At 34.9% G+C, this 20,829-nt stretch overlaps 1 protein-coding gene across 4 annotated transcripts in view; it reads left to right on the top strand.

Annotated features, from left to right (window-relative positions):
* LOC118275652 (homeobox protein prospero) overlaps positions 1-20,829 on the top strand; it is a 100,808-nt gene that overhangs the window by 4,577 nt on the left and 75,402 nt on the right. For all 4 annotated transcript variants that reach the window (XM_035593706.2, XM_035593705.2, XM_035593707.2 and 1 more), the window contains exon 2: positions 3,570-3,633. The gene's annotated coding sequence lies outside the window, so the exon portion shown is untranslated. The remainder of the gene's footprint in view (positions 1-3,569; positions 3,634-20,829) is intronic.

Consider the following 20,829-nt stretch of genomic DNA (forward strand, 5'->3'; position numbering starts at 1 on the left):
TTCTAGAATTTTTCTATCTCTGAACGCAGATAAGTGAACATACAATAGGTACTCTATTTTCAGATAGTCTCGTTGTACCTAACTCTTTCTTCATTCCTATACGAAATATGGACATATTACCAAACTTTATTTATTACTCAAAATATTGAAATCGGATAATCCGACTAATGATTTGTTCAACCTGTGAATCGTGTCAGACAGTCACAAGTGTAAGAACTCTGAAAACGAACCTAAGGATTTTTTAAAAAACCCGAAGCTGCGAACTGCCTAGCGGGTTACTGAGGCTCCGGTTTGAAAAACAGTAGTAGGAACGGGGTGGTTTTTAGTCAGTAAGACTCTCAGAGTAACAGTCTCACACTCCTTCTCGCCTCGCCTAAAGCGGGAGAAGTTATTGATGATTTTCCCCCTCAAAAATAGGATAGGATGTTTTGTAATACTTCTCGCTATAAAGTCACTAAAGAAAATATGTTACTGAAAAAACAAACCCAGCTTGAAATCCCAACCTTGCCATAAAATTAGTCGTTTTAAAATCTATCTTTATAGTATTTGTTCCGTTCATACCTTTTCAATAGATATCGTACAGTCAAAATTGAATAACGACACCTACCGTAAAATGTGTGAACTAATTTATAATGGGGCAAAAGTATACCAAAGCAAGGACTGAGTTCAGAAGTGCTCACACAAAATCATAGATGGCGTTGCGCGCCCGACGCGGGCGCATTCATTCGATCTAGACTCTTCTATGTAGATGGCGTTAGGTGTATTATTATAGCAGTATCAGGACCTTGTTTTAACTACCTATGTATATCTAAATAAAGAAGGTTATTTAGATCGGTCTAAATAAAAAAAAAACTCAAATTAGTTAAATGAGTCTCATGATTTTAAACATGACGAAATTATTATTTTATTCTTTGAAATATCTTTATCTATATCTTTTAGTACACCAAAGTTGCAAAATTATTATTTTGCTATTTCGTACATCAAAAGTGCACTAAACTCCACTTTACATTACTAAAAAGTATCGAGTGTCACCGACAGATGGCAGCACTATATCTTTTAGAAATAGCATTACGCCATCTATGACTCAAAGAAGTAATTACATTTAGTTCTCAGAAGTTGTAATAGATGGCGTTTAAAGTACATATTAGAATTTGGTTAAGGTAACTGATAAGATAGGTTTGAATATGTAGACTTTATTTTGATAACATACAAAATTATCCATACTAATATGATAAATGTGATATATGTTTTTTGTTCGCCATTTATTTTATAAGTCCCATGTAATAGGGGGTGAGCCTATCGCCATATATTGGGCACAATTCTAGACTCCGTGCTAGTACTGAGAAATTTTCGAAAAACCGAAAAAGGCCTAGTAATACTTTGCCCGATCGGAGAACGATTTAAAATAAAAACAAAATATCATAACATACTACAGAGTAACATATAAATAACTTTCTTATCTTTCCAACTTACGTAAACATGTATGTTTCCAACAAATAAAAATATTTCCTTAAACATATTTAATAAATACCGCACATATGTGTATGTAATACGGTAGATGACTCATTTTTATTTCAATGTCCGTCTTGTAGATTATTTCAAAATATTAGACACGTATTTTTCATTTCATACGGAAACAAATACTTTCGAAGATATATCGCTTTGACGCGTGACGTCAATTTATAGGTACCGTACGTTTTAGACGTAGAAACAACGTATTTGCTCCCACTCCTAAACTTTGAATCGTTTTATCTAAGTATTGTTATCTTATATGAGAAAATAAAAAAATACGTGTCTAATATTTTTTCATTACCTAACAGACGGACTAAATAGATTTCTAATTTTCATACCCCGTCATCATCCCTATTATATTATATGTTTCGTCAACGAAACTAAGTTAGGTAGGCGTGTGTTACGAATAGGTGTGGTTTAAGTTTCAAGAAAGTGGGCGAGGCAAGACGTAGGCGGAGCGTGTCTGCTATTGGTTGAGACGTGATGTAAAATACCTATCGTTCTGACTTCTACACAGTTTATATTTGTAACAATATAAGTCTATATACTTATATGAATGTCCATTAGGTGATAAATGATATATTGGTATTTATTTTTGTGATATACACTTGTTACCTTTGACTTTTATACAACATATTATACATAACCTGATACGTAACCTCACGCCTATCTCTCATAAGGATCGGCAGAGACAATGGAACGCCAATTGCTACGAATCTTACATACTTCTTTCACTTCATCAGTCTTTTCATGCATATTCGTCGGTTAACGGTACTTTTTAATTACAGTTTTAACTTTCCTAATATGTAACGTAACGTCACACATTTTATCCCCGAAGGGGTGGGCAGAGGTGCACTTCCACATTACGGCACTTAATGCCACTGTACAATGTACCTTTCACCATTTGTGTTATAAGTCCCATCATCCCATGTAATAGGGAGTGAACCTATTGCCATATGCTGAGTTTATGGTATTGCCATTTACTATTTTATTATATAATAGATTTTGAAATATACAAAGAATTCCACATTTAAATACATTCTGTGGTTACCTAAAGTTAGGATTTTTGAAGAATTTATCCTTCATTTGTTTACGGAAGATTATTGTTGTCCATAATGACTGGGATTTTGTCATACAGATTGATACATAACAAAATATCTAGGTAACTTTAGCCTCAGAATATATTTATTTGTTTCTCCATTTATGTTAAATACACAAACTAAAATTACTTAAATATTCTAGGAAATACTTTGTTTATCCTTATTGGATAATGGATCGTAAATACAATTGAAACCTATTTCACAATAAACCTAAACGACTGACAATTTGGCACAGAAATGGATTTTATATATATTTTTTTTACCTATTTTGGAATAATATTGTTCGTACTTGTCCCTGGTTAAGATATTCCTAGATCTTAAATACTAGATATTAGCAAAGCAAAACAAGGATGAATTTTATAAGTTTCTTTTACCTATCTTGGAAAAATACTATTTGTACTTGTTAGTAGTTAAGATATTCCTAGATCTTAAATACTAGATATTAAAAAACTAAGCCAATATAAATAAATATACTAAAAGTCTTACTATGACCTACATTTCTGCTGACCTACCAAAATTTCACCCCACCTCTTCAGGGCGTAGTACCAGGGCCGCATAAGAAGTAAGGCGTGGGTGCGCAAGGAAACGTACGGGGGGCGTACACAAGACGTTTAGGGGCGGGGCTTAAGTTTACACCAACTTCGTAACATCTTAGAAATTCCCACGAATAAGGTTTAAGTGGCTACGACATTGGGCTACGACGTAGCACCGTAGACAATTTTCGTAGCACTCACTACGAAAGACGTTGCTTGCGTAGCAGATTTTTAGCAACATTGTTTTATTTTATGCATTCCTGGTACCTTATTTTGTTCGTAGAAACAATAACTAATTCAAATAATTACTACTATCTTCAGCTGACTATGGGTTTTTGATACTTATTTTCCTTGGGTAAATACCGCTAAACATTTACCTTCTAATGTATTTGTTTACTAAGGTGTGTCATCTCTTCTATTTCAGACTTCTTTACCATCTCCAAGCAAAACATCCAATACTCTGGGTGACATCTTTAGCCATATTTTAGGTAAGTAGTTAACATACAATCATAACATACAAAGCTTTGAATTTATCTATCCATTCGACAGTAGGTAACGTACACTATTTGAACTGTGTTAAACTGTATCGGACTGTGGGCCTCCTCTGCAAATGGATATCGCATCTTAAAAGATCCAGGTTTATCAAAGGGCTATGCTCCCTGGTCTCTGTTAAGTAGGCAGTAATCCGGAGCTGCGGACTGCCTAGCGGGTTACCGGGGCTCCGGCTCGAAGAGCAGGAGTAGGGTCGGGGTTAGTTTTTAGTTAGTAAGAGTCTACACACTCTCTCGCTTCGCTTAAGGCGGGAGAAGCCGTTGAATGATGTTCTCGCCTTAAAGAAAGAAGAAAGTGCGTAGTTATCGATTATTTTTGGATTATTAGGGAATGTGACAATTTTATTCTACTCTGCCGTAATAAATGTAATAAAATCAGAACCAACCACAACATACTCGTATCTTGCCCAAGTGATGTGTTCCACGAAACAAATAACGCCACTAACAAAATTAAAACGTAAACCGCAGAATCATTACTTAGACCGCCATCTTTTAAAACGTCATCCCGAAAGGATGAATGGGCGCGACCCTTGACGTTTAAAAAAAAGAAAACTCACGCATCGTGTCTATTGTACCTACGTCACACGAAGGTAGATCTCATTAGAGAAACATTCCCGATCTGATGGCGCGAGTCTTGGAATCATTACGTGGAACGGAGCGATGTCGCGGACATATTTTATTCATGTTTGTTGTAAAAATTATTCGCGCGATTTTCTCTTTTATAAGTAGGTCGTGTGTTGTTAAGAAATAGGTTTTCTGGAAGTAAATTTAATGAAAATGAACTAGAAACATCTTGATTTATGTTTTTGACAATGCATTCATTTAGTAATCTTAAGCGAGGAATATTATTCGATGCCTTTGGCAAGGCAAAGGATATGTCAAACTCTTACTGACTAAAAACCACCCCGTTCCTACTCCTGCTTTTCGGGTCGGAGCCCCGGTAAACCCGCTAGGTAGTCCGCAGCTCCGAAAGAAGTCTTTCATCATATTTGACATTACAACAGAGATCAAAATAATTAGGTATTACTTTAAAACAAAACACAAACATTCCTACAGTATCTCTTCATAGAAAAAACCCTTACCAAATGCGAAAATAAAAAAAAAATCTTCACAACAACATAAAAAAAAGAAACTAAAAATATAAAGTACCACCTTCCACCGTGGAACCATCGCACGAAGTCTACCCGTTCAAAAACCAGAAAAGAGGTTCTCCATTAAGACCAGAGAGAACCGCAGTACTTAAGATAGCGGCAAAGTGTTATGGTGTTACGGCGGTCGGTAAAGGAGGTATTATGTAGTAGAGGTTCTTCATTACCGTTTTATTGCGAGGGAAAAAGACGGGACGAGATACCGTACTTGGTAAAAGAATTGTGACAGACTTAGGGAAGAATTTATTTGTGGTGGTGTTTCGAACTGCAGTCTTTCTTTTGTATGTGAATTTAGTTTAATTTATATCTTACAAAAAATGCTTACAAGCTGACTGCATGGTTAGCGCGGTGGCTGAGCAATAGACTGTCGCGCAACACGTAGCAAGTTCGATTCCCTCATGAAACAACTCTTTGGGGGTTTCTCTTATTATGTAAACTTGTATGTTTGTAAACGCTTTCACGATACAGGAGAAAATCCTAATGTGAGAGCAACGTTTCATTTAAAACAAAATATTTTTTCATCACCGGAATTACGCTAGTATTGCCGTAAGTAAAGTTAATTTCAATCCTTATTTCATATGTCAATGTACCTATTCGACTAAGACCGAATACAAACTTATAAGGAAAACCACAAACTCGAACACGGAAACTATCTATGAAAACATTTCAAGGGACAAGGAGAAAATTAAAATATTCCATCACAATTTAAAATAATACAAACTATTCAAGATATTTGTGTAAGGGCGCGTTCACGCATGACGTTGCGTTTCTGCGACAAAAGACGCCGCGACACCACAATGAAGTAAGTTGGCGCAAGTCGCAAATTGCTCGCGAGACGCGTCGCAAATTGAATGCCGAGGTGTGATGTTGGAAATATACGGGGGTGGAGCGGGCACGCTGGTTTGAATTTATTTTGCGTACGTATTTTAATGTGAAATTAAGTATATAAATTAGTACCGAAGACATTGCAGATTCATTACAAACATTGATAGACGTTGAATTAACAAAAAAAAATCGAATTAACACTTGACTAGATTTTCTGCCTTAATAATAGATAGATAGATCCAAATCGTTAAATCGCTAAGCTAATCCTATACTTAGATCAGACCACCACAGATGAGGCCCAGTAGTGGCATGCCTCATCCGGTGCTGCGGACTACTTAGCAGGCTTACTAGGAGTAGGAACAGGGTGCTTTTTAGTCAGTAAGACTCTAACACTCCCTATCGCCTTGCTTAAACCAAGACAAGTCATTGGATGATTTTACCCTCTTAAAAACAAAACCCACTTAGATATTCAGCTTACAACGTAACAGAACCGTCTCAAATTCATCCCCGTATCTCCCTCCCAAGTATGAGCCCACATTTACACGGTAACTTGGGTGCCAACGATTCACGCGCCGACACCCACGTATAGTGAACACGCGCAAGAATTTTAAAGTTTTCACATTAAGGCAAACGACGAGAAAAAGTAATTAAACCTTCTTTAGAAGTGTAATGAACGGCTTTGTTCGATAGTTGAGTAGTTCACTATTGTTAGTCTCTTGTAATCACTGGCACATGACGGTTTGGAAAGTATTTTGATTGATTGGCCTTTATTTCTACTTAGTTTAAGGTCTTAATTTGCGTAATGATGTCAAAGTTAGCAATAACTATATTGTTGTATGGGTTAGAGTTTAAATTAAATATAGATGGAAATTTTGTCAAAATAAGAAACTTTATTTCTCTCAATCTTATGACAGTGATCAAGATATCAGATACAAAAAGATTATTTCAAATCTGATCAACGTTTTAAAATGAACTCTTCAGTCGTATTAAACTAGCTTCTTCCAGCAGCTTCGCCTGGACGCATGTATCAGCGTTATTGACGGACAAAAATCCAAACAAACTTGCACATTTATAATATTAGTGTGATTAACTACTTACACCTCCTAAACACCGTAAAAACGCCATGAAACAAAACACATAATCATTTTAATATGATAAAAATCTGACCAAAGACTAAATAAATATATCTTTAACAAAAAAAAACTACTTATATTAAACCCCGTTCCATTGGCGCGCATTCCGTGACGAGCAGCCATTGGCTAAACGCACTTCCGTTTCCTAAAGTCACGCCAATTACTTTTTTAAAGGTACCGTACACCTGTATATAAGGATGTATGAGTCGTATTAACATAATTGTATGTAATTATATGTTAATGTGTGGGAATGGAGAGATAGGCGGTGATAAGAATAGGCTAATGTGCTGTCATTGTTTTAACTTTGATTTAAATAATTCTATTGGATTTTGCAACGAGTATGGATAGGTTTAAACATCAACAGCAGAAACAAATACTTTCGAAGATATATTGATTTGAAATACCGCGTGATATCACTTCTAGGTACGTTTTATACGTAGAAATGACGTATTTGCTCCCAATTCTAAACTTTGATTCGTTTTATCTAAGTTTTGTTATCTTGTAATATGACAAAATAAAAAAATACGTGTCTAATATTTTTTCATTAGGTACCTAACTGACGGACTAAATAGATTTTTAATTTTTATACCCCGTCATCATCCCTATGAACACAGAACACGTCATCAATTTAAAAAATCAAACTATTTAAAAATACTCCATTAACACAATGTCTTCACAAAAATTCTCAGTTAATAGTAATTTCTTTACCAAACTCGACTTCTCCCCTAAGTACTAAGCTTGGACAATAACCCTCAGAAATGCAGCAACTTGACCAGGTGCTACTGACAGATGTGACTGTGCCGGCGCACGCGCATTGTAGAGTAAAACTCGAACCACATGCAAATAGAACGCATCATTCAAATGTAATATGGTAATTTTGTATAACAAGTGAATAATTAATTGTTATTTATTCTTTTATAAATGCTCATCTTAAAAAAGATATTTGTTGTATGAATGGAATCGTAAAAGACGAATTTGACTTTCTATTCTTTATAAAATAATGGTATATGTCTATCTGCATCGCATCAATATACGTAAAGCATTATTATAACCTTTAAATTTCTGTATAATGGAAGTGAAGTCGCACACACATCTTTAAGAAAATATTATTAATCTGTAGGTGAAAAGAAAACAAAAATCCCGACAACTGTATGTAATCTAATTTTCCTTTTATCCTACAAAAATGAGAAACAACACAATCAAATGAGACCGCAACAAAAAAGTAAACAAAACGACTAAAGACAAGTACCGAGAGTCCTCATTATCTTATTTCTAAATGAGAAATCCTCCTTGGTTGAAACATCGAATTGGGGACCAAACAGGGCGCTTTAAAAGGGGGAATAAAAAAAATTTTTGAGGGGAGACGCGTGCCAGGTGTGGATCCACAATATAATAATACTTATCATCATAAACTCCTTATTATTTCTTGTTGTTTTTAATTGTCCCCGACTTGGCGTTTGCTCCTTTTGTTCACTTTTAATGGCGTATTGTTTGGCTCTTTTTTAAACGCATGCGCGTGCCCTAAGATTACGTCTCATTGGTCGTTTTGTTTTCTTTTTTTTCTTTGTTCGTTATTCGAATTATTTAATTTGCGTTTGGAAGTGTTCTTGGTTATTTATTTTATTTTTGTTGCAAATTTTCTTATGAAAAACTATAGGTTTATAAATCATCTGTAAATGTTGTAACAGTTACATAGCTGTTGACAAAAATCTTTGTAAAATTATGTAAGAATAACAATAGAGTTTCTGGCTCGTTCTTCTCCGTTCAAAGCTACACAAGCACCTAACTTCACTGACAGACAGACTGACGGCCAATTCAATTTGACGTTTCAAAACTACTTAATTAGGGATTTAAAGAAATAAATGCTTTGACTTTGTAAATCAAATACCAAAATAAGCAACATACTATACACAAAATATTCAAATACCAAGTTCTGATTCGCAAAAACCAAACAACTTTTTAAAAGAAACAATTAGCTATTTAACTTCAACATTTTCAGTCAATCTTCACCCAAAATCCTTCTCAATTCCCATTACACCATACACTTGAAAGATTAATTACCACACACATGGTGATGGTGATTGTCAGAAGATTTCCTCAAGTTAAATTGAAGGGATGCCGCGCCCGCCACAGATCACACAAGATTGGGGGCCACACATATATTCAGGGGAAACTTGTAATTGATTTTCGAAGGAAAACTTTTTAGATTAGTCCTTAGGTACTTCTTAGTTTTTGGTACTTAGTATTATTTGTTACACTGCGGTCGCTATAAATGTGATAGTGTGTCGAAATTTAAGAGTTTCAGTTGAAAGAGCTTGTCGTACACTTCTAGGATTCTTTTTTTAGTGGGGGGGAGGACGAAATTATCCAATGACTTCTCTTGCCTTGGGCGAAGCGACAGCTCAAGACATCAAGTATGTGTTCAAAATACTTCTTGTTCGATTCGTTTAATTTCCATGTCCTTAGTATTCTACATAAAAAAATACACTCACGACAAGAATAAGTAACTGCATTAAGCTTCACCATCTCTTTTAAGAAATAAACTTTATTATCCCAATCATTTCAAGAAAATTAAGACGTTTAGGTATAAACACACACATCCAACAAGAACCGACACTTAAATAAAACCAAGAGGAAGCGAACTTATACAAACAATCAGACAGACAAACAGGAACTTAAAACTCAGCTGTTACTATAAGTAATTAGATCTGTATGTCCAAGACAACATCTGTCGAGTAACCACCAGCCACTGAGTTACTGAGACAAATCAAACAACATCTCCGGTACACAGTGCTCACTGAGTTAACAGTACGTACGTATACGGCCAATGGACGCTGGTCTCATGGGTATCCGACCAGTAGACGTCCCATGGGCGGCCATCGTACTTCCATCAGATGTAGACGTAAAGAGAAGTAATGTCATTTTAAGGTTGTTAGTTGTTCTGGAGTTAAGTGTCTGGGTTTTATTGGGTAGGAGTTAGTTGGTTAACGTGAATTTGGTTGGTTTAATCATTAGTATAACTATTGATATTGGTACAGTGACAATGTGACAAGTTTACTACATAACGTGATATGGTTTTGTTTCCTTGTTCTTTGTGACAATTATCAATTGTTATACCGGGTTTGAGTGCTATGTGTATCAGAAGAAAATCCTAGTGCAAAGCAATGTTTAAAAATACTAAGATCCGATATTATATTATACCCAGAACAAAATTAAAATGTAAACAAACATACATAGTACTATGCCTGATCTATATAAATTAAAGTCATATTGTATCTCTTATTTAAATCTTAACTCACACGGAAGATATTCCCATCTATAAAAAAAAATATAAACTATTACCAGAGTGTGAACATCGGGAACTCCTCAGAGGGCCTTTGAGTGCCCTATCAAGCCGTGAGATTGTGTGTCCCGTCTTAGGGTTGCGAGAAACGTAAGACATAATTTCCTGTATGAAATTATTTCACCCGTAAAGGTTGTAACAGTAATTTAACAATTCCAGTATGTGTTAATGTGTAAATATTAGACATTTTTCTCATCATACCAAAAATCTCAATGTTCACAAGACATTATCACCTCCATAAAAGAAACCTTCACTAATAAACCATTACAGAAAGCAAAGAAAACCTTATCAAACACAATCAAGAACAAGAAAACTCCCCATAAAGCCACCCTCGTTACTCCAACAAGCAATAACCCATGAACAACACAAATACCTCAAATTAACAGGTAATGACAGCCCTGCGTTTACATTGCGTGCTCCTAACGTTTACGATTTTGTTACGCGACACCCCTAACATTTTCTTAACCCTCCGTCTCAAGACGATGTAAACACCGTTTAGTAAAACACACCAAGGTAGAGCCCCACCATAAGCGGAGCGATTTATAAAACGAACACGCTACGAAAATATTATCGAAAAATAAAAAAAAGGGTGTTAAAACGCAACAATTATCAGCCACTTAATCAGTTTACCGAATAAAAAAAGCGTTTAACATTAAAACAACCGTCTCCGTAACAGATATTAAGAGAATTCGATTAAAATATAAAAATGACCGATGAAAAATGATGACACCCAATTATTGTGGACGGCATTTTAATAACGCGTAAAGTATTTAAAAAGAGTTGTACAAAAACGTGCGAGGACTTTTTAAAATATTTACATTTCCACCCTGGTGTTATTTACGTGGGGTACTGTAAATTTTATTTTAATATAATATTTACTGCGGGACGGCGGAGTATATCTTATTTTTCGGTGTCCCACAAATAATGTCGGACACGTTGTATGAATGCTTTATAGTGTATTTATTTGATTTCATTATTCATTAACTTCCATTGTTCTACGGAGCATGGACCTTCTCATTATAAGTAGCTTTGCCATAATCTTCAAGCTTGGTAAGCGCGATGGAATTCACAGTCTTCAAAGTTTATCAGATCCCGCGATAAGAAGACAAATAGCGACAAACAGAACATTCTCTACCATCGTATTGCTTAATATTTCTACAATAAATTGACAGCACGGTTGACGCGGTGGCTGGGCAAACTGGCTGCCATGTAACGAGTAGCGTTTTCGATTCCCACACAGAGCAACTCTTTGTGCGATGCACAAATTGTTGTTGCGGTTCTGGACGTAATGTGTATCTGAACTTGTATTGTAAACAACGCACTCACAATACAGGAAAAAATCTTAAAAATAAAAAAGACGCATTTCTTATAACCCGCTAACACTAGCACCATTCCTCAACACTTAAATGAATGTTTTCTGCTTGGGGGAGCGTGACGTATGCTCCTTACACTTAAGGCGATCGTCGTGGGAGGGTTACGGCGGTGTTTTATCTGATTTCTGAATTACCCCGTTTATTTTTATCACCCTTTATAGTAAATTTATGCTGTTTATGGTGTATTTGTTTGTATGATTAATTGGTGTAATGTAGTTAAATCAACTAGTGGTTTATTTAACACGTAACTATGTGTTATTGATAAGTTATTACAAAGCTATTTTGGAGACTGTTTTAAACTTTGATGATAATTCAATTAATTCAGATTTTGCCAAAAACAATAAAAAAGGTATAACAAATGCTACAACAAAGTCAAAGTCAAAATTATTTATTTCAAATAGACCAGGACGGCACTTTTGGACGACGCTCCAGAAAACAAAAGGAGTTACATATATCAATATTACATTTTCCACCTAAATCATATACACAAAAAAAGCAATTACCGATTGAATGACAATTTAAAAGATAATCTTAAAAAAATCAGTAAACACAAACAAATTAATATACATAAAAAAGTCCCGCAGTCTGTTTAGATAGCTCAAAAGACCACCTTGAGTTGGCTCATCAATTTTTTGTGCAAATGTTTGGTTAAATATTGGCCATGCGTCGCAAACATATGTTCGGCGCGTGCGCATAAAATTGAACACCTTTCCCGACATTTGTGGCGATATATTGGTTGTAAATTTCTTTGTAATAACTTGAGAGTGTTACAGATTGTTTTTTTTTTTAATTTTTTGGTGAGTATACATATGCTAGCTAATTCAAATTATGGATTAAAGAGATTCATTATAATTCGATAAAATCAGATGAAATGATAACACCTTTAGTCACTAAAAGTCTGACACTCCCTCTCATCTCGCCCAAGGTGGGATCAGTTATTAGAAGATTTAAAAAAAAAGTCTTCCGTAGAAAATCGTCATTTTATTGTAATTTTCTTTAAAAAGGACTATCTTCTACATTATAAATAAGAAAGAAAGAAAAAGCATCAATTCGACAGATGACACTCGCTCGAATACAAAGTATAAAAATGCGAAAGTTTGTGTTTATTTGCTTGTTTGTTATTCCTTCACGTCAAAACGACTGAAGGGTTCGGGATGAAATTTGGAACAGGTGTAGATTATGGTCTGGAATAACACATAGGCTATTTTTTATCCCACAGGAACACGAGCGAAACCGCTGGCAGAATCTAGTAAACCATAAACTAACGCATATTAAATCCTGAAAACCCCATCAGAAACATCCAAGCAAATACAAAACCTATCATTCTAAGCTGTATAAGTTACCTAAAACCGTGAAAAATGTTGCCAGCCTCCGCATGAAAAGTAATATTTGTTGACAGAACAAACATGAGGCCGGCAACACTGGTGCTATAGACACGCTTTTTACTTTTTAATAAACATTTCGAGTTTACGCCACTATTCCATGTCGGTAGTGGTCAAGTTTAAGTGATGGGTTTAGAACTGAATTTTTCAGATTGGAATTTTCGGTAGCCATGTTTAGTTTTGTGTTTTTTAAACTATACGTATTTTGACTTGGCTATCAAAGCTTGGGGTTACAGGATCGGACCCTATAATATGGAAATTGTAATATGTGTTTTAGTTTAAGAAGATATTATCACATTTCTGTGTGATATTCTAGAAATCTCTAGGTATAAAATTATGATTAATATGTGTCTTAATTTAAGAACGTAATTATTATCACACTTATGTGGTATTTTAGTAATCTGAAAGTCTTTACGAAGGCCTATGTTCAAGCACCTAGCTTCACTGACAGACAGACTGACGGACAATTTAGTTTGGCATTTGAAAGGTCCCCAATCAAGGATTAATTGTAATAAATGCAATAGTTAAATAAATAATAGTTCATTATTGCTTAGATTATTTAGTTGAAACTAGAAACTTAACCGTAATATCTCTTTAAAACCACTACAAAACGCTACAATCCTAAACTAATTTTCCCTCTAAAACTCTAATTCTATTCACTAATTCCATTCTAAGTACGAAAGTAAACCACTGCTTAAATAAATAACTAGTATTTGTAAACCGGAAACTAATAATAGATACTTAATAGATATAGAATTCACTTCCGGAGAAAGTTCTTATCGATCGGAGGGTGCATCCTCCCGACTTTCTCAAACCCTCCCTCGCCCTCCCAATCAATTTTAGTTGCTACATCATAAGTATAATGATTTTAATCTCATTTTACTATTAATACTTGACTGTTTACGTATAAAAACGTTTTTCATGATAAACTTACTTTTATGTATTTGAATGATCAATTCTGGGTAACGCTTAACAAAAAACCAATCTCAGTCATACATTATAGATAGTTCCATAAAGGTTTACTGTTACAAACAATGACTCCAGCTTACATTTCAATAAACATCACTAGGTAAATACGACACAAAAAACGACATATTTCACAAAAAAAAAAAAAAACAAAACAGCAACGCTCAAACAAAAAACAAAAACAGGGCTAGCTAAAACAAAATGCGAACTAAACTTTCTAGTACCTACGCATCTAGGCAAGACACGGTTTTAATATAGCAGGAAGTGGCGACAATTCTCTTAATCATGGTACAGACAATGTGTGAAATGGGGCCACGCATGCACCAGCGTGATTAGCTGCTTTGTATCGTCCACTTTTGTGAGAACTTTGGCGAGAATCGTGCTATGATTATTTGTTGGGATTATTTCTCTTTTTTTGCTTTAAACAAACACACGGCACGCGTTTTATTTTTAGTTTTGCTTTTTTGTGTGTGTTTTTTTTTTTGTATCGTTTGAGGTTGGTGATTAGATGATGGCATCTATCATATAGAGTAGGAAACTCAATACCCCAAAAGTAACATGAAGAAGCTCTTAAGATTCGAAGTAACAACAAATCTAAGAAAGAACATCATAAAATTTCACGGGGAATGTGCCATCCCACAAAAAGCATATAAAAACCAAATCACATTAACAAAACCCCACGGCACAGCAATGCGTCTTATGCACACATAATCCACACAACTACGTACGTCCGTAATTAAAAATAAATCGCTTAAAAGACAAAGGCAGTAGCGACGCGAGATTTCGTTTTATTACAGCCTGTTGGTAGGAAAAAAAATCATTTCGTTACATAGGAAAGAAAGAGTCGAGCAAAAAACACAATAAAGATACAATGTAAACAGGTTAGGGTGTACTTGAGTAGCTCATTACGGCGCAGATGCGCTGGGATTAGCCGGTTGGTTCGTTTGAGCCCGGCAGAGCACAGCCAGCCCGCGCGGGCCCACGGCTCGCTAGAGCCACGACTACACTGCCTTTGTTTAACCTATTTCGGTTTAGATTACGCTTTTACCGCGATGAGAGACTTAATTAATTAAAGATGTTTGTTTCTATAAAATTATTGTGCTTTTTATTTTTATTTTTCCCTCGACAAATGCAGGAGTTATCGTTTTATTGCGCCTTGAACAGCTCCCATACTTGAATCGTCACAATGATTCTTCGAATACTCTTAATTGTCTAGCTGGGGCACTTATCTAAACAAAAAAACTGCAAGTACAATGTCCTTCAGCGCGGTACGAACCTAATCATCTCTCGGCTACGCTCGATGCGCTTTTGTTTTAAATTCTACGATTTTTAAAACGCAAGTACTACTGCCTTTTTTCCCGAACCTCTTGTATCGATAGACTGATTTTTTTAGCTATCGAACATCGTTGTCGCAGTATTCTGTCTGAGTGGCTATGTAACCATTATTCTCGATAAGTGTTCGGAAAAAGGGTTGCTCTGTACAATTTTCGAAAAAGAATTTTCGGTGTAAATGGTTTGGATGAAGATATGAAAAGAATTTCGTCGGTTCCCCAAAGCTGGGCTGGATTGGATCGACGAATCGTTTTTCCAATGAATTCCGAATATAGCGCGCGTTATAATATTTGTACGCTACCAAAGTATGTTTTAATTTTTATCGTGGAAACTTGTGAGTGATTTTAAACCAATCTTCTTAAATTAAAACTGTTAAAAACATTGTTTTACGAACGTTATATTAAATAAAATAGGCATCAACATAAATAGAATACTTCTTAACATTTTATTTCTCTCTGCAAGCTACTTAGACTCGACTTAATAATAATCAAACAGCTAAGAACATCTTGTACAAACACTAATTAATCCATTAGCAATGTGTGCATAAAACAAATAAATCTTAATAGACACTCGTTGGTAATCTTAGTAACAAGATCGCGATAGTGCAAGCGACGCGCGGGAGCGGAAACAGCGCATAGGCCACGGAAGCTACGTCACAATGCGCGATGGCCGCCGCCTCACTTCCGACCGGAGTCACGCACGGACGGTGGTACTGACCAAGAGAAAGTTTACTTTTATTTTAGGAATATTTTTTTTAGTAAACAAATAATATTGGCTTTTTGAATGAGACTGTAAATATTATTTTTTTATGTTTTGATAAAAATAACAACATGTCTGATACAATGTATTATTAGGAGGATTTCTTAATATGAATAAAAATAATTTAGGTACATCAAAGAAATCGTAAAAAACTATACAACTACATTTTTTTATCTTCCGTGAGATATACTAAATTAATTGTTATACATAACATGTATTAACTAGTCGAGTTCCTCGTCAAACAGTAACGTGAGAAAGCCGATAACAAAATAATTAACATCTTTAACCACGAAAAGTATATTTTTAAACAAAAATAATTAAAAATAACATTTACCAAAGCACATTCACCAATAAAAAAAAGAAATTCAAAACACACAAAACGTATTTTCTATCGGTACAATCAGGTGTAATAATTACATTACAGTTTGACAAAAGGGAAGTGACCGACCGGTGGGAATGTACGGGACCCGCTACTTTTACAACTAAATTCTTATACATTATGTGCATAATGCACCTGGTGTAGAACAATATGGAGACAATTACTCTATTGTTCTGTATTTCCTTCCTTTTTCATTTTAATAAGGGTTGTATTGAAAGTTTATTTGACTTGCAATAGAAAAAAAAAACGATGACTAATGCTTCGTTAATACCGATCACAGTGCAGTGATATACTATCTTTATCTATTTCTTATTCTTGTTAATTAGATTTTAGCAGTAGTCTACTAGCAACGGGAAAAATCCAAGCTACCAGCGGCCAGGGCTTAAGAGAAAGAAATCTCCGGACAATACACGTCATGTCCAGATGTAATTCTTTCTGCATCACACTCTTGATTCATCCATCTAACGTTAACCTACTCAGGTTTTGCTCGAGGCTTGTGGCTATGAGGCTATTGGCAGATACGACTATCAGCACAATTATTGCTGAATCTACATCCTACATATCGATAATCTCTTGAGCTAAATCAAGATATTTTACAGTGCAGTGACATTATTACTATCGTTACTTTTTTGCGAAATTTAGATTTTATAGCTTTCAATATTATAAAAATTATACTAGATACTCTCTACATAGTATTAGGGGTTTAGTGCGTTCAAACGATATGCAGCTTTATCATATTAGTGTAGACAAATTAATGGATTAAAAATGCAGTGCTCGCTGTTCAATAAAAACTATTAACAGATTATTTTTTTAATCTGCAAAGCATTAGCTTTGCCGTCCTTTTACATTGATTGTAACCATTTCTATGTTCGTTATTACAAACTATTTTTAAACCTAGTGTCAATTATTTTCGAAGCTGCGGACTACCTAGCGGGTTTACCGGGGTTCTGGTTCGAAAAGCAGGAGTAGGAACGGGGTGGTTTTTTAGTCAATAAGAGACTGACATATCCTCTCATCTCAACCAAGACAGGAGAAGTAATTGGATGATTTTCCCCTCTCAAAAAAGTGTCATTTATTTCCAAAATTCCCTAATAAATCTTGTTTTTAAAGTAAAAAAATAATTGATAGATTGTGCTTCCTATAAACCCACTCATACATTCCCCCCTCACTTATTTTATGACTTCCGCAGGAAGGTAAAATGTGTGCTTTACCGTCCTTATTTAATAATTTCCAAGTTTATAATGCATGAGTAAACACTTATTTTAAAACTACTGATACTTCTACCAAATCAGTCAAAAAAACACTAGCCTTAACTAGCATATCTTGATATACAAAAGAAAAAATCAGTTGAAGGACTTAAAAAAAGTATTGTTAAGTTGTCTTTAACTCTTTAATCAAATCAATTTTGTCATAGGAAGTACTCAAAACAGGTCATTCACCCTTCCATTCAAAAAAGATTCCACAAAACGTCAAACGTTACAGATTAAAAAAGCCCGCCAAACGAATAGACATACGATAGCGTATAATTTTTTAAAACCTGTAGTCTATGGAAGGCAAAGGAAGCGACAAGTGAGCCACTTGCCGCCATTTTCTTCCTATCTGTTCCGTTATGCGATATCGTAATTATATGTTCTCTTTTGTGGAGAGATTGTGTGCTCTATGCTTCCTGTCTTGTGTGAGCGTCGCGTCAACATCGACGCAAGTTATAAGAGGGTGACTCGTTTCATTTTTTCCAGTATAACTTGTTTTTTTTTTGTTAGTGGCTATTATTATGTTTTAGAGTTCTTGAAACCATTTTACTAGACATACATTGGCTTAAATTTTAATAATGTTGTGTTTGTAAAAAAATGGTTAACGATTTTTAGTCTATTAAAAAAAGTAGTTTATATGTATAGTGAACTTATCAAGATAACTTTTGACCTAGCATAGAACAAAGTAGTAATTTCCTCGTATTAGCGACTCTGTATTCAAGTCTACAAACAAAAAACTACAGCTTAAACTCTAAAATAAAATCAGAACAAAAATAAAAATCTCGATAACGCCCCAATAAACTAAATCCCCTCTTGAGAATTAAACCAGTGTGAGAATATTGAGAATCGCTCACCGCTTATGAAGTGTACCACACTATAATGGATGTATGCACTTTAATTGAAAGGGGCGATGTGATTTAAATAATTTTATTGATGTTAACTACTCATTTCCATATATTTATAATACGCTTATTTCTTTCTTTCATAGGCATTTTTGAACCTTATAAATACTAAGTAGTGTTTTGTTTGTGAAAAATGAATTTTCTTTTTATTTTATTTTCGTGTAGGTATAAGCAAACTTAGATAATAATTATTATAGATAATATGTCCTATAGAATGACGCTGTGTCTTAGAAATGTTTAATAATTTATCTAATACATTTGCTGGTGAAAACAGCAGCTCTTGTAATGTTTATAATAGTAAAGACGGTCTCAAAGTATACTATAACTATTTCCCAACGAAATTTCTAGCAAATTCCCTCTTATATACACTTCTATAAAATCGATTTTCGCTTCCCACGCCACATTTCTCAGAATCAATTAGTACCATCTCATTTTCACAATAAGAAACCTTACACAAAATTCGCGGAAACGCTTTCAAATCGTCGATATCTCGTTCAATGACGGAACAGCGTTTTGTTGAACGTAATTTCCATGTCTAATTAATCGATAGGTACACCGTACCTATAGCTAGGTGGAACAGAGAAGAAATAGGATATTCTTTCAGTGGACCACCATCCCAACTCTTCTAGTGGGTGTAGTAAAAATTGGATTAAAAACTACATATTTGACAGAAACCAGAAAGCAGCGCTCTCCAAATTGCCATTTTTTTATTGGGGAAAATCATCCAATGTCTTCTCGCGATGAAGCGAGAGGGAGTGTCAGACTCTTACTGACTAAAAACCACCCCGTTTCTACTCCCCGCTTAGAGTCGGAGCCCCGGTAGCCCTCTAGGTAGTCTGTAGTTCCGGGTCGGGCATCAGCCCTATTGGGCACCAACTGTGGTGATCTGATCTGCTTCAAATTGGCTACCAATTGATAAGATTTTAACAAACCTTCGTATGTAAAGAAGGCTCATACAATGAAATGTCACGGGCTATCAATGAATCTCTACCAGCAACCACCCATAACTTATTGAAATTCATATTAAAAAACGATTTAAGTAACATTTAACCAAATGTCACGCCGATCCTGATCAAGAACATGCAAACAGATGTGCTATGAAATCTACACGCACCAACCAACATAACATAACCTATAACACCAACCCTGTTTCAAACAAAACATATGACAAAGCAAATTTTTCGCGGCTCAATTAATATTGGTCGCAATTAAATGGCAGATAGGGTGATGAAATGTGTGTTTTATTTGTAGCGTGTTAAAGTGGGTTTTGGCTTGTAGTGTTTCCATGGTGTTTGTATGGGGTGTTGTGTGCTAAAAGCTATTGATTATAGAAGATTGTGGCACACTAACACAGATAATTACTGTGACCTCCGTTGGTGTGGTAAATCATGTGATATGTTTAGGGTTACTGATTTAAAGTGCGCTTTATGAATATTAAAATAGTGTTTTTATTTGAATATCGTCATTTAATTGTCTATTCAATGGTCGCGTGAAATCTGTAATTGCAGTTTGATTTTTATTTAAATTGGGGGTGTTTTTTGATGATCAGTAATTGTCATTATTTATAGTAGACAACTAGTTAATTCGAATATAAATACTTATAATACATTAAAAAAGATTAGATTTAGATTTAGATTTCAGTCATGATCGTCCAAAGTTTTAAACAGAGAGGACTGGAAACCCTCTTTCCACTCCTCTCTGTTTGAGAGGCTTTTGTCCTGCAGTGGGACATTAAAAAAGAAATCTAATAAATGTTTGATATTACTATTGATGAAATATCTTATCTACATTTTTGAATTGATATTGTCGCGGCTTTTAGTAAAACCAAAACCAATCTTCTCTAATTCATAAAAACAAAAGAACATCAACCGCTAATCTTAATTCAAAACGATTTAATTTTTTTCTCAACACGTGTTTCTTACCGGCCACGTGTGATCAGGTAAAGCCGAAGAAATGACAACGACCGAAAAAAGGTTTTAATAAGAACGTTGACCTACTTCAAAATTTGCACCTTTCGCCGAAAGAGTTCCTTTTGATAGAGCACCTTGCTAGCATATGGCGACCCGCATGTCTTGTCTAATTTTTTGCTGTATTTAATCCAAGATTTTATAGGTAGTATTGATGATATTTGGAGCACGGGATTGGAGCAAAATGTGTTTAAAACTTACATCATTGCAAATTCAAACATTGCAACATGTAACGCATATGTATAAGAGCTATTATTTATAGTGCTTACAATAGAAATAATGATCCTGAGAGTAATTTACAAGATAAATGGTCGACATTGAAAGACTACAAAGAAATTTCTAAAGCAAAGCAATTCTTCTTACAAAGAAAATAT

This window comes from Spodoptera frugiperda, chromosome 8, assembly GCF_023101765.2.
Source record: "Spodoptera frugiperda isolate SF20-4 chromosome 8, AGI-APGP_CSIRO_Sfru_2.0, whole genome shotgun sequence".
Lineage (NCBI taxonomy): Eukaryota > Metazoa > Arthropoda > Insecta > Lepidoptera > Noctuidae > Spodoptera > Spodoptera frugiperda.